General features: G+C 35.6%; 2 long non-coding RNA genes across 2 annotated transcripts in view; one reads left to right on the top strand and one right to left on the bottom strand.

Moving 5' to 3' along the window:
• The window catches only part of LOC140700219 (uncharacterized), a 390,592-nt gene that overhangs the window by 55,155 nt on the left and 320,137 nt on the right, over positions 1–15,300 (top strand). The gene's annotated exons all lie outside the window — the stretch shown is intronic.
• Positions 1–15,300, bottom strand: part of LOC140700221 (uncharacterized) — a 56,041-nt gene that overhangs the window by 2,114 nt on the left and 38,627 nt on the right. Inside the window, exon 2 of the long non-coding RNA XR_012078553.1 lies at positions 1,766–1,908. This is a non-coding gene — a long non-coding RNA (uncharacterized lncRNA). The remainder of the gene's footprint in view (positions 1–1,765; positions 1,909–15,300) is intronic.

Raw genomic sequence — 15,300 nt, 5'->3', positions numbered from 1 at the left:
TCTTTTTAATATAGAAAACTTGCACATCTTTTGTTTGAAGTATTCCCAACTGTTTTATGTTTTTGTTAGTACTGTAAAACATTTTTACATTATATTTTCCAATTGATCTTTTTATATTTTTTTATACTTTATGTACCGTGACTTGGCTAAATTTACTTTGTTAACTCTAATGGATTTTTGGTAGATTTTTTAGGATTATCTTTATGAACAATGATGGCTGCAAATAGTTATATATTTTCCTTTGCAATCTGGAAGCTTTTTTCCTCTTTTTCTTGGTTTATCATAGGCTAGGATCTTCAGTACAATGTTAAATAGAAGTTGTGAGTTCAAACATCTTTTCCTCTCCCAATCTGAGGGAATTAATCACTATTAAATGTGATATTAAGTATAGCTTCTTTATAGATGCCCTTTATCAAGTTGAGGAAATTCTCCTTCTAGTTTGCCAAGAAGTTCTTAGCATAAATTTTGGCTGCTGTTCTATATCAAATGACTTTCTGTGTTTATTCAAATAATCATGTGATTTTTTTCCCCAAAATTTCCTGAAATAAATTCTACTTAGTATGATGTATTCTCCTGTTTATGTACTAGTAGATTTAATTTGCTAATAATTAGTAATGATTTTTGTGTCTACATTTATGAGAAATATTGGCATATATATATTCTGATAATGTCTTTGCCAGATTTTCCTGAACTCATAAAACAAATTGAAAAGCATCCACCTTTTCTATTTTTTAAAAGATCTTCCAAAGATTGATATTTCTTCCTTAGCTGTTTGATAGACTTCAATAGTGAAGTCATCTCAGCCTGGAGTTTTCTTTGGGAAGTTGTTTAATTGCATCCTCTTTAATTAAGTATAGGAATATTCACATTTTTCATTTTCACTTGTGCCAGTTTTGGAAAGCCATATTATTCAAAGAATGTGTCCATTTTATCTAAGTTATTAAATTTATTGGCATAAAGATGTTCACAATATATATTTATTATTATTTAATGTCTACAGGATCTATATTGATGTGCCCTCTAGCATTCCTGTCTTTTATGTCCTTAGTAATTGTTTTGGCTAGTCTGTCAATTATTTTGAAAGGTGTTAAGCTCTCCACATATAATTGTGGATTTGTCTGTTTTTCCCATAACTTCTGTCCATTTTTTGCCTCAATTGTTTTTAAGCTCTATAATTAAATGAGTGTACATTTAGAATTATGTCTTCCTGATGAATAACTCCTTTTGTAATTATAAAGTAACTCACTATCTCTGGTATACTTCTTGTATTAAAATAATCTAGTCACACAAAATCTCTTAGTCTTATGGATTGGATGGTATGTTTATTTCTAACTTTTTACTTTCAACTCGTGTGTGCCTTTATATTTAAAACAATAATTTCAAACAACACCTAATTGAGTCTTAGGCCTTTAAGTAGTCTGACGATCACTTAATCATTTGCTTTCTGGGATGTCATTCTCAGTCTCCTGATAGTTTTTTGGCTATACCTCTTGGTATTAATTTTTAGTGGTTGTTTAGAGATTACAATATATGTCTTTAACTTATCAAAGTCTGTTTGAATTAATATTATTGCACCATATATAATGTAAGAATCTCACACCAGTATAATTCCAATTACCCTTCCTCCATCCTTTAGGATATTGTGATATATTTACCTCTGTGTATATCATAAACCCCATAGTACATTTATATTAATTTTTAGTTTAAATCATTAATATATTTTTAAAGAATTTTTTAAATGAAATAATCTTGTGTCATTACTCACCTATTTCCCATTTCCATAGTTCTTCATGTCAGTGGTGTTCTTCAGTGCTCATCAGGTGGTGGTTTGGCTTCTTGACATCATATCTATTGTATGCATAGAAATATTGCTTTGAAAGGGTGAGATGCTAGCTTTGGTCCAGTTCCCTAGAGGTAAAGCATGAAAAAAAAAAAAAACTCCAGTTCAAGTGATTTATTAGGGGACTGTTCTCAGAAGAAAGGCCCTGATTGAAGCTGGAGAGGGCAGCAGGGAAAAGCTAAGCAAGATTCTTGTTTTGGCTGGAGACTAGTTTCCATCCAATCCCACTGGAAGCTCTAGAACACAAATTGTATCACGGAGTTAGCTCTATGTTGAGGAAGGGTGATGACGTTTTGTACCTTGTGTCAGTCATTGGCTGAAGTCTACCCCCTCCTCCTCATAATGGAAGAGTACACAGCCTCCTGGGCCAGGTGGCTCCTGTTGGCTGAAGGCTATTTTCTAGTGATGGAGCAGATGTGATTTGTTACCAGCCAAGATCTGGCTGGGGCACTAAGACATGCACTACAGGGCTATTCTTTAAGATGTAGCACACTCCTTAAACCAACAGCTGCTATTTAGTAATGTGAATAGGTAGAATAAATATGTTCAGAAATCAAGAGGTGAAAATAGAAGTGGCTCCATGTACTCTCCCTCCCAGTGAAATGCCTGGGGAGAATTTGTGTTTCTTGTTTCCAAGAACAAGCTTAGGCTTAGTGGGTTTGGAGGTTTTGGCTAGTAGTGGGGATGGAGTGCTGCCACCAAGGGATAGAGTTAAAGAGTCTGCTTGAATTTAAAGATGAAGCTGTCATCTGGTCATTTTGAGTTCCCTGTGCCTGTAGAACAGTGGGCACAGAGAGGAGGTGTACTAGCAGGTATAATTGATCCTGACCTTCATGAGGCGGTATGACTGCTGTTCTGTGTTGTGGCTAGCAGAATGTATTTAGTTACAATAGTGTACCACTGGGGCATTTTTTGGTTTCTTTGTGCCCCATTTTAGTTTAGTTTAGGCATGTAAAGCAATCATGGCCTGATGAGGCCATGATAACCAGGGTTTCAACTGCCCAGGGATGAGATTCTGGGTCACCCCACTAGAGAAGACATTAGATTGCAGAAGTGCAATACTAGATTGATGGGAAGCTAGAAGATAATTATCAGTTTTCTCTCAGAATTCAGCTGCAGCTATTCCAATAATCCTTCCTAAATTTTCCTGGGAATTATGATCATAGTACCCTGGAGACACTACCCAGTTAGAGTGAATTTGATGGGAGAAGCAAATGCATCTGAGCAGTGCAAGCGGAGGGCTGTAATAGTTTCTGTGGTATTGAAAGAGTCCTCTCTTCAGATCCTTTTACTTGGCTGATGCTTCTATTCCATAGCTGATATGAGTTGGCTGTTAAAAGTTCACAGCTGCCTTTCTTTTTTCAAGAATTGTCCCCACTATGGCTGATGGGAGCTGCCTCACTCATGAGATTGCCTCTATCAGCCCATAGACAACTGACCTATACAGGGACTCAAAAATCTGGTTATTTTGCCTTGGGAGGAACAGTACTGCAGTGAAATTCATGCCCCAGCTCTCTTGCCCTCTCTGCTCTCTGTTTCAGACCAAGACTAAACATTAGCTGAGACTATATATGTGCATCTAAGTTCCTGCCTCTGATTCTTTTAGGCAATCTGAGCTAAGATGGGATGGAAATCCACTTAACTTTTTGGGTTCTTGCTTTGGCTTCACATTTGGCCTCTAGAAATTTCTTGATTTCTTTCCAGCTGGCTGAATGCATTTTGAAAGATTTTTAAAATATTCATCAGAAGGGCTAGTCTCAGTATCTGATTCCCCATTGCAAAATGGGTCAGTTTTATCACTCCCTCTCTCTTTTTTTGTATATTTTTTGAAGTATAGTCAATTTACAATGTTGTGTCTACTTCTGGTGTACAGCATAATGTTTCAGTCATACACAAACATACGTTTGTTTTCGTATTCTTTTTCACCATAAGTTACTACACGATATTGAATATAGTTCCCTGTGCTATATACTGTAATTTTGTTGTTTATCTATTTTATATATATTAGTATCTTCAAATCTTAAACTCCCAGTTTATCCCTTCCCACCCCTTCACCCCCAGTAACTGTAAGTTTGTTTTCTATGTCTGTGAGTCTGTTTCTGTTTTATAAATAAGTTTGTTTGTCTTTTTTTTTAGATTCCACATATAAGTGGTATCATATGGTACTTTTCTTTCTCTTTTTGGGTTACTTCACTTAGAATGACAATCTCCAGGTCCACCCATGTTGCTGCAAGTGGCATTATTTTTTCTTTTCTATGGCCTAGTAGTATTCCATTGTACAAATATACCACAACTTCTTTATCCAGTCATCTGTTTATAGACAGGTTGTTTCCCTGTCTTGGCTCTTGTAAATAGTGCTGTTATGAGCATTGGGTGCATGTATCTTTTTGAATTAAGGTTCCCTCTGGATATATACCCAGGAGTGGGATTGCTGGATCATAAGATAAGTCTATTTTCAGTCTTTTGAGGAATCTCCATACTGTTTTCCATAACTGCTGCACCAAACTACATTCCCACCAACAGTTTAGGAGGGTTCCCTTTTCTCCACACCCTCTTTAGCATTTATCATTTGTGGACTTTTTAATGATAGCCATTCTGCCTGGTGTGAGGTAATACCTCATTGTAGTTTTGATTTGCATTTCTCTGATAATTAATACAAAATCCTCAACAAACTATTAGCAAACAAAATCCAACAACACATAAAAAAGATTATACATCATGATCAAGTTGGGTTCATCCCAGGGACGCAAGGATGGTTTAATATACACAAATCAATCAATGCAATACACCACATCAACAAGAGAAGAACAAAATCACATGATCATCTCAATAGATGCAGAAAAAGCATTTGATAAAATTCAATGCCCATTTATGATAAAAAAAAACTCCCTCTCTTTTATCCAGACCATTTTCTCAGTTACAAGTTCTATTGTGCACTTGCACTATGTATCAGGCAGTGTTTCAAGGGTATTACATATATTACTTCATTTTAAACCACTCATTATCCTATGTGTTAGACATGAATACTATGGCCATTTTACAGATAAAGAAATCAGGGCACAGAGAGAGTTTAAACAACTTGTGCAAGGTCATGCAGCAGATGAGTGGTCCCAGGATTAAACTGAGCAGGTGGCTTCAGATTCGTGATACCCTGCTTGCTGCCTCTAAGTAGGAGTTGCCCAGCTTTCTTCCATAACTGCTTGCCTAGTGTTTAAGTGCCTAGAGAAGGGTTTGGAGAATTTGGAGAGTGATTTCCTATTACCCAACACATATGTTTTACAATATGCAAGTCTATGTTGAGGTGTATGTAGAGGGAGAGTTTCTGTGGCTTATCTGAATTTTTTGCTTCCCAAATTTTGCTTAACCTAAGGATATTCTGTAGCCAGCCACTTTATTGCAGTGGATTATGCTTGCAGCAGTTTAGATCTGTGATGAGAAGAAATACTACACGAAAACAATAATATTACCAAAATAATATTTTTCTTGAATGTCCATTATCAGTCACTAATTTTCAAATATTAAGCATAAATTGATTATGACTCTTTAAGAAAATGTTTTTCAGGTACCAATTAAGTATTTGTTGAATTAAATGTGAAATAACATTCTACTAGCCAATAGTCAAAACAAAAACAAACAAAAGAACAACAAAGAATTAGGATTAGGATTTCAAGGTAAGTCAGAGCTGTGCATAATTGGAGAAAATTTCTCTGGTAAAAAGAAAGAGACCTAAGTACCACAGAATTCAGAAAGCCAGGGGGAGAAAAGAGATTTTTGCAAAGAAAACTTATCAAACTACAATCATACTTTTATTCTCATTATTCTCTTGAAATTATTCTTTCAAAGATTTCTAGTGAGACCAATCCTGCACTATTTAATGGTCAATTTTCAGGCCTTTTTTGGCTTAGTAGCATTTCATGTAATTGGTGATTCTCTCTTCTTTGTAACATTTTTTTTTCACTTGGCCTCCAGGGCACTGCTCTCCGGGTTCATCTCTTACCTCTCTGGTTGCTCCTGAGTCTTCTTTGTAGGATCTTCCTCAGTTTCCCACTTATCCACGTTGATGTACTGAGGCCTCAGCTTTGCACTTCTCTCCTCTGGCATTCATTCTCTTGGTGACCTCATCCACCCCGCATAGATATACCCAGCCTGGCCTTCCTCTTTGCATTCAAGACTCATACAACCAACTATTTACTGTTTCCTCTGGGGTCTCATTGCTGCACTTTGCTTCAAGTCTAGGGTATTGCAACAACCTCTTGCTTCCATCCTTGTGGTCTATTCTCCACATGGCAGCTAGAGTGGCCTTTTAAACATGTAGGTCAGATCATGTCACTCCTCTGCTCAAAACCAACAGTTGCTTCACTGATCACTAAATAAAAATGGAAACCCTTCCCATGGCCAATAAGACCTCATATGATCCAAGTGCTACTCCATCCTGTGCCCCAGTCTCTAATGTTATCTCACTCTTCTTCTTGTTTGCTTTTCTCAGGCCACTGTGGCCTCCTTGTTGATCTGGGCATATGCCAAGCACACTCTTTCCTCATGACCTTTGCCCTTGTTCTTTTTGCCAGAAAAATCTCCCCTCACTTATAGTCTGGCCCTTCTACTTCCTTTCTGCCTCTGTTTAAATGCCAACTCCCTGATATCTATATAGAATAGCATGGCCTCCCCGTTTCTCTTTGTTTCCCTACTTTGTTTTGTTTTTCACCTTAGCTTTCCCTACCACATATACAGTTCTTTGCTTATTGTCTCTTCCCATCTCCATGCCCTTTGAAATGTTAAGTTTTTTGAAGGCAACAATTGTTTTATTTACTGTTCTATCTCCATTGCCTAGAACAGTGGATGCTTAATGAATACTTATTGAATCAGTTAATGTATGAAACCATTTTCATTATTAAAAATAATATATTACTGAGGTATGTTGCTGTACAATGAGTTTTTACACAAACCATATCTATACAAACTGCTAAAAAACCTGTGAGCATCTTCTCTAGGGTCTGCCTTTGGGAGATCTGTATTCCTGAGATGCAGAGAAATGAGGAGGCTCTTCTACTTCTTTCCCTTGGGCCAAGGTTATATTCAGGAGAAGGGAAAAAAGAGTAGGATGTATTTTCTTCTGCCTTGAGGGCAAAATAAAAATTTTATGGTGTGTAATTATTTGTCATGAAGAGAGAGAACCTTTGATGGGCTGGGTGTCCTTAAGAACAAAGCCCAGACAAAGTTACTTTTGCTCTTGCTTTGCCATTTCCCTAACTGGAGTCTGCACTTTAGTCTATAATCCAGTGATCATCTGTTTCCAATCCATAAAATAGAGATAATAATACTGTTTCAACCTTATAATGGTACTAAGAGGATTAATTAGTAAAAGTTTATGAAACACTTTGGCATTCTCAGATGGAAGGCACTAAAGGAGTACAGTGTGTTGTTATATTTTTAACAATCACAAAACCTAATATTAAAGTAATGACATTTTACATTTTTATAAGATCAAAGCCCTTATATATAAATGTCATTTTTACACTCATTTTACTTTTAGAGAAACTGAGGCACAAGAAGGCTGAAACCTATTTCCAGAGGTGACTCTGCAAATCAATCGAAGAGTCACACCTGGATAACATGTGTTATGTGAACGCATGTGCAGAGAAAGACCACAACATGGCAAGCAGAGTTAGTTTACCCACCTTAACTGTGAGGACAACAGCATGGTATCAAGATGAAGCAGCTTATAGTGGGAAGAGCAAGGAGACTAGGATCATTGTTGTGGCTCTCAGACAAACTCACCTGATTATTAAGTAACTCCCTGAACAAGTATTTAGTCGGTATCTAATAACCTACACAAGTATAGGTATTACTTGTCCAGAGATTGATGGCAGAAGAGAAGCATGAAGCTTGAGAGGGAGACCTGGTTTTCCTGGATCCTGACAGGGTCACTAAAGAGACACCTTTAGTCTGGCTCAGGGAATAGCAGCACCTACCTTCTTCCTGTGTGTTTTTTAAGAAGGGTCCACACACACCTGGGAATCCCTGTGAACCTGAAGGCAAGGTGCCCTGTAGCCGAGTTGCTCCTGACTCTAGAATTTGGACAGAGTCATTGCTTACAAGAGGAGGAAACTAGAAACTAGATTGCTTCTCTGTACCTCATCCGAGTATTAACAACTGCCAATGCTTTTACTGCCAGCCATCAAGTACAAAATGTCATGCCTTCTGCCACTCTCTGGACAGTGGCTCTATCCTGGTAAAGAGCAATGATGAAGATATCATCACTGCCTGAATTGTACAAGTCCTATGGGGATAATATAAATCCACAGGCAAAGGAAAATAACAACTTAATTAAGGAGACCCAGTGATGGAGAGGAAGAATCAGTGACTCCCTTTGTAGCAGAATCAGTGGAAGAGTCAGAAGACAATTTTAACAAGTCAGTAGTGACAATTTTAACAAGTTAGTAGTTGCAATTGAGATCACATGCCAAAAACCTTTCTATGCCTACTAAAGTGGAGAGTCAGTGATGAGGAACAAGTTTTTCTTTTTCCTGAAGATCAAGTGGTAGAAAATTATAACAACACAGAGCAAAAATACACAGTGCTGAATATCATTAAACAAAAGATAAGAATCTTAGAGAACGTATTCTGAAAACACACATATGAAAATAGGGGAAAAATGCAATTGAGTGTTAATAAATAATACAAGAAAAATTGACTGGATTGAGAATGGACTTGAGTCAGCTGATTGGAAAACTCTCCTGAGAACCAGAAAGCATTTATTTACAAAGTCATATGCCAAGGCCTATCTTGGTGGCTTTTAAGAATTTCAAGAATAAAAAGGAAATCTTTGATGTTTCCAGAGAATTGATAACCTGGAAAGAAACTAGCAGCTTTCCAATACTGAACGTATCATTTACAACACTGGGTACTTTACTAGAAAACAGCAGGATTACTTTAATAGATGACTGAGAGACTGCAGTTCAAGAATCATATACCCAGCCAAGAAATCATCTGTCAAACTAGACCAAAGAAAGACATCTCCAAAAATTTATGAGTTCAGGAGTATACCACTTTATACTTTATCTAACAAATATACTCATTCTGTGCCCTAACTAAATGAAAATCAAAGAAGAGCTGAGCTGAATATCTAAGAAGAAAAAGTGATAGGTAGTAAATTGAAAGTGATGCTGTGATTATGTATTTTTAAATTTGAAATAGATGATATTTCATGTATTAATATTGTGCAATGAGAAACCCAACAATTGCAGTGAGTTAAATTTTTTGGTGTGGAAGTAGGGGGAGGGAGGGAGAGAAAGAGAGAGAAAAGGTTTAAATGTTTGCTACCAATTTCATCCTTCATGTAACTTAATAAGCAGATACCCCTGAATGAGTGTGAAATGGAAGCTATGACTCCATTATTCCTTCTCTCAGTGACCTTTCCCACATGCCTCTGACAGTGTATATGTGTCTCTATTGTTGAATGAGTCTAGTGTTTAAAGGTACATATTATTCAAACAATGTGGCTTGTAAAATCAAGACAATGACTTTACCTTGTGGTCAAAGATAATCAAGGATAATTTTGCCTGTGTGCAATGTTATGACTTAAAAATCTAAACCAAACAAGCTGCATCTTCATTGTAGATTAGCGAAACCCAGGAATTAAGGAATCATTGTTCTAGAAATCTTATATGTAGGTGTGTGTAGGGTGGGGCAGTAAAAGAATTTTAAGGATTTCATTTGGTGTGTTGGGTTGGGATCAAGGAAAGGAAATATAACAAAAGGTTTGGACGAGATTATGAGAATTTTACTTGCAATTCTATAGCAATAAATTTGAAAGTCAAGGGAAAGTGGGTGATTTTCTAGCCAAAGGAACTGGGTGATTTTTGAAGAAATTACCAAAACTAACAAGTAAAATTAGAAAACCTGAGCAGATAATAATTATAGAAGAGATTTAGAAGATGATGTAAGATGCACTATAAAAAAGACTGTTTAAAAATTAAGTAAGTATACTGTTATTTAAACCATGTTAAAGCCTAGAAAAAGATAAAAATCTCTCATAAGGTTTATGAGGCCGGTATTTTCTTGATAAGATGCTACAGCATCCCCAAAATGTATATATGTATATGGATATAAATATGAAAATTCTTAATAATTGTTAGTCAGCAAAATTAAGCAGCCCATCAAAGGATACACCTTGATTCAAACTGAACTTGTTCAAGGAGCGTGAAGACAGCACAATATCAAGAAATCTATTAATGCAATTAATTATATTAAATTAAAGGAGATAAATTTTATACCAATACATGCTTAATAGGCATATGCTGATTTGAAATGTTATTTTATACCTAATTTTTCTCTCCAAATAAAATAGTGATACAAATGACTTAATTAAATATAATATTTACTCAAATCCAGTAAGATACATCATACCACTTGATGAAATTCTGTCATCACTTTCCTTAAAATGAAGGACCTTTTTCTCTTAAAATTTACTTTTAAAATTTCTTTGAAATTCTTATTGTGAAAAATTACTAGTTAAGAAAAAACTGCAGGCATGCCTCATTTTGTTGAACTTCACTTTATTGTGCTTTGCAGATATTGTGTTTTTTACAAATTAAAGTTTTGTAACAACCCTGCTTCAGGCAAGTCTCTCAGCACCATTTTTCCAACAGTTGCCCCCTTTGTGTCTCTGTGTCACATTTTGATAATTCTTACAAGATTTCAGGATTTTGCATTATTATTATATTTGTTATGGTGATCTGTGATCAGTAATCTTTGATGCTACTTACTATTGCAAAAGTTTGATGATGGTTAGCACTTTTTAGCAATGAAGGTGTTTTTCTAAATTAAGGTATGTACATTGCTTTTTTTAGACCTAATGCTATTTCACACTCAATAGACTACAGTATAGTGTAAACATAACTTTAAAAAAATAACTTTTATATGCACTAGGAAACCCAAAAAATTCATGTGACTCACTTTATATTGCAATATGCACTTTATTGTGGTGATCTGAACTGAACCCGCAATATCTCCGAGTCGTACCCATATATAAAATACACTTAAGAGACTGCCACCTTCCCCTCTCCTTATCACCAGCTTTTGAAATATTATTTTATTAATGAAATATTGTCAAAGTTTATAACACCTGAATTCTGCCTGTACCCGTAATTCCCATGTTGAGTTCTACAATTAAATAGATTGAGGGTTTTTATTAGTCTTTTGACCATGACTTCTCACCTGAGGTTATTATTGTGAGTCCTCTATCAGTTGGCTGGTTTTCACTGGCCAATAATTTTACAAGAAGGGCTCACGAGTGCTGTGTTCTTTCTGGCTCTTACACACAATAGATCACTTTGTTGGGCATAAAATTGTTACATCACTTTCTTTCCCTAAACATTTTATAGGCAGTTTTTCCTGTCCTCAGACACGGAGTGTTACAGTAGAATAGTCTGAGGCCAATATGGGTAGTAGCTCTTATTGTGCATCATCTCTTCCTTTCTGAAGAGTTGTATTTTCCTATTGTATCCTTAATGTTTAGTAATTTTACTAAGACATGTCTATGTATTTGTATTTCTGTGTTGATGTTTCCTGGGCCAGAAGTGTGTTTTGTTTATTAAGTAAACTTTCCTTTTGTTAAAGGTTTAAATGATTTGGGTATTACATAAATTATCTTTTATAGGAATGCCTATTATATGCATATTTTCATCAGTCTCATCATCTTTTTAATAAATATATATTTCATATATTTATGATGTTTCATGCTGGTGATTACCTCAGACCGGCCTAGAATATCTCTTACTCCATTTTGTCGTGTTTATTCTTTTTTGGTTTATTCTACTGTAAAAACTTTCAACTCTGTCAGATTTCTATCTTTCTCATACATTCCTCTTCTGGCTTCTTTCACCTTGCTTTTCACTTCCCTTATCTAATAATCACTTCCTTAAATATATGTATGTCTTTAAAAGTTATTTTAAAAGACTGATCATGTTATTTGTGATTTCTTTGAACCTAGCAGAAGTATTTGGTAAGACTTTTAACCTTTTGGGAGGGTAGGTGGGACTTCTAACCTTTTGGGGGAATAGGTGGGAGGGGCAATTATTCCATGAGATATTTTTCTGGATCTTCCTTTTACTTAGTTGATGTTTTCCTTCGGGGGCAGTATCTGCCCAAAGATGTTTTTATTGGGTGGGTCCTTTCTTACTATTACTCATATTTGAATAAGGCCAGTCATTTGTTGAAGAATTATTAGTAGAAGGATAGGGGAGAGCAGACGTAATCTAAAGCTTTGATTTTGTTTGTCTCTCTTACACAGTCATTTATTTTGTCTCTTGTGGGATGATATTTCTATCATTTCTGGTGTTCTGGTCTTGGCGAGTCTCACAGCAGAGGACTTCATATCACAGGCTGTATGGTTTTTTTTGCTTGTTTGTTTAATGATAACTACCTCCCTTTCCCTGTTTTGTCTTGCTATCCCATCCTCAGACTTCTTGCTGAGGGCTAGGTTGAAGGCAATGCAAATGATAGGTATCCAGAATATAAGCAAAGGACCTCAATAGACATTTCTCCAGAGAAAATATACTAATGGCCAATAAGCACATGAAAAGATGTCCAACATCATTAGTCAATAGGGAAATGCAAATCAATACCACAGTGTGATATCACTTCACACCTGCTAAAATATAAAATGAATGTAAAATGGTGTAGCCACTTTAAAAAACAGTTTGGTAGTCCTTCAAAATGTTAAACATAAAGTTGCATATCACCCAGTAATTCTACTCTTATGTATATACTCAGGAGGAATGAAATCATATGCATATAAAAACTTGTACATGAACATTCATACCTGCATTATTCATACAGAGTTATTCAGCTTAAAACAAAAATTGGAAACAATTTCAATGCCCATCAACTAATCAGTGAATAAATTAAATGTGGTCTATTCACAGAATAAAAATTATTTGACAATAAAAAAGAATGAAATATTGATGCATGCTACAACATGGATGAATCTTTCAAACATTATGCTAAGTGAGGGCAGCCAGTCACAAAAGACACATATTGTACTATTGTATGATTTCATTTGTATGAAATGTCCAGAATAGGCAAAACTACAGAAAGTAGTTTCATGGTTGCCTAGAAATGGGGAGCGGAGGATGGGCATGGGTTTTGTTTTGTGGGTGATGAAAATGTCTAAAATTAGATTATGATGATGATTGCATAACTCTGTAAACTTACTAAAACCCATTTAACTGTATACTTTAAATGGGTGAATTGTATGGTATATGAAATATATCTCTATTTTTGTATAGATTCAGCTTTTTTTCTTTTTTTAAAAAATACTGTAGACCTTGCAATGCCAGTTTCAAATTCTGGCATCTCCAATTGGCCGTGTAACTCTGGGTGAATTCCTCCACATTTTCATGTATCTGTGTGCTGTGGATAAGGATAATAACAACCTCAAAGCTGAATGATAAGGACAAAGTAAGTGGATGCTCAGAACTGTAACACAGTAAGTGCCCAAAAGTATCTGTTATTTTATGAGCCTATCTACTACATGAAAAAAAAAAAAATTCAGTGACCTTACTTTTCATTTTTAGAAGTTCTGTTTAGTCATTTTCCAAATTAGCTTATTCTTCTTACTACTTTTCTTGTGTTTTCAGTTCCTTCTTTTATAGCTTTACTAGTTTTAGAATTCCTGTTTAAAAATTTATTAAGGACTTTGACTACAACTGAGTAGGTGCAAGTGCCTGGCACATAGAAGGTACATAAATATTTGTTGAATTTATGAATAAATGCCTGGTAGATAGTCCTGCCTTCCTCACTTGTCTACTATGTTTCTTTAAATAAATTATTTAATTCCTCTTTTCTACAGTGTTTTCATCTGTAACACAGAAGCAGTATCTACCTCCCGAAGTCGTTGTAGAGTCTGTATGAAATCGTGTCTAGTTTAATACTTGGCGTACAAAAGATATTTAACTCTGTTAGTCCCCTTCATTTCCACCCCCATAATCGCCTTTTTATGTGTGACTAAGGATTTAAACGTCACCCTCCTAGGAGTGGCTGAGTGCTCAGTTTTTAGTATTTGTTAGGGCTTTGCTGCCCTCTCTGCAAATCCTCTTAAAATCTGTTTCTCATTCTGACAGTTCTTACACTCTTGAACTCTTTGGGGCCATGCATATCCTGATGTTGTCCTGCTTCCTTTCTCTTTCATTACTTGGCTGTTCTTGCTTCACTGGCTGCTTTAGTTGCTGAATTAAATTTTACTTTCAGAATGGTAATAAATAGAAACAGCATCTTAGTGTCTACAGAGTAGAGACTCAATGCATAGTGATTGAATCTTTAATAGCTCTTAAATTCTGCAGCCACTTCTGATTCTGCTGCCTGTCACTCAGAGAGTTCTTTGGTCACTGCCCCACTGAGGGCTGCAGAGTAGCTGCACTCTGGTGAATCTGTGATTGATGCGCTTCCTAAACCTGAACAGTCAGACTGGGGGGCGTCTTTTGCTTCATCTTTTGAGTTAAAAAAGGTCTGAGTTCCTAGCAAAGGGGCATCAGTGCTACCCATTGGTAAAAATCAAAACAAAACAAAACCAACAAATAAAAATCTCAAATTGCCTATTTATGGTACTTCTCATTTTTTGCCTATAATTTGAATTTAAAATAACTGACAACTCTTAGATCATAGGATCTACAGAAGAGCTTTTCATTTTTTATTGTCTATTCCCTTTCGTGATGAAAGTGCTGTATATGTTGTTCAACTAATACTGTTATTATACAAATTGCATCATTACTAAAACATAAGATGAAGTTGAGATCAAGTTTTGGGTACTGTCCAAACAAATATATTACTGGAAGAATACTATCGTAATGTTGTTTCATTAACTAGAAATGTTTGTAGCCTTGATACTATAGGCCTCAGGGCTAACAGTAGGTAGTTTCTGCACTGTGAAAAAATTTGAAGCAAGAGTTGGGAAATAAAAAGAGAATTGATCTTTTGAAAAATAAGTGAAATATTTTCAGGCACTGTTCAGCCCCCCAAATGTTATTTTTCCTTCTCTATAAATTCTTCTAAAGTTGTAAACATTCTTCTTGCAATAGAGATCAAATATTCAGTTAAAGGCATTTAAAATTGTTCAATGAGTGTCAGATGTCCAATGGTTTTATTATTATATAGATTTATTGTACTGGACATTTATTATTATATTTTGTCTTTCCAGAATTTGTATCTTCTTCTGGAAGAGATTTTATTTTTTCCTCATGTAAACCACCCTTTCCCCACTACTGGCCCAAGAGGCTTGAGTGAAACTGATTAGCATATACTATTTTTTCTGGCCAGTCACTCTAATTTGTTCAGAGATAGGCATGATCTTATTTAAGTCCAGCCATACCTGATAAGTGTTGTAAACTCTATTATGACCTTGGGGTTGCTGAGAAAATGGCCTACCATATTTCATTGATCCTAGGATGCCCTATTTTCAC

The sequence above is a fragment of the Vicugna pacos genome, chromosome 12, assembly GCF_048564905.1.
Source record: "Vicugna pacos chromosome 12, VicPac4, whole genome shotgun sequence".
Lineage (NCBI taxonomy): Eukaryota > Metazoa > Chordata > Mammalia > Artiodactyla > Camelidae > Vicugna > Vicugna pacos.
The sequence above is the reverse complement of the archived record's forward strand: the minus strand, read 5'-3'. Positions and strand labels throughout refer to the sequence as shown.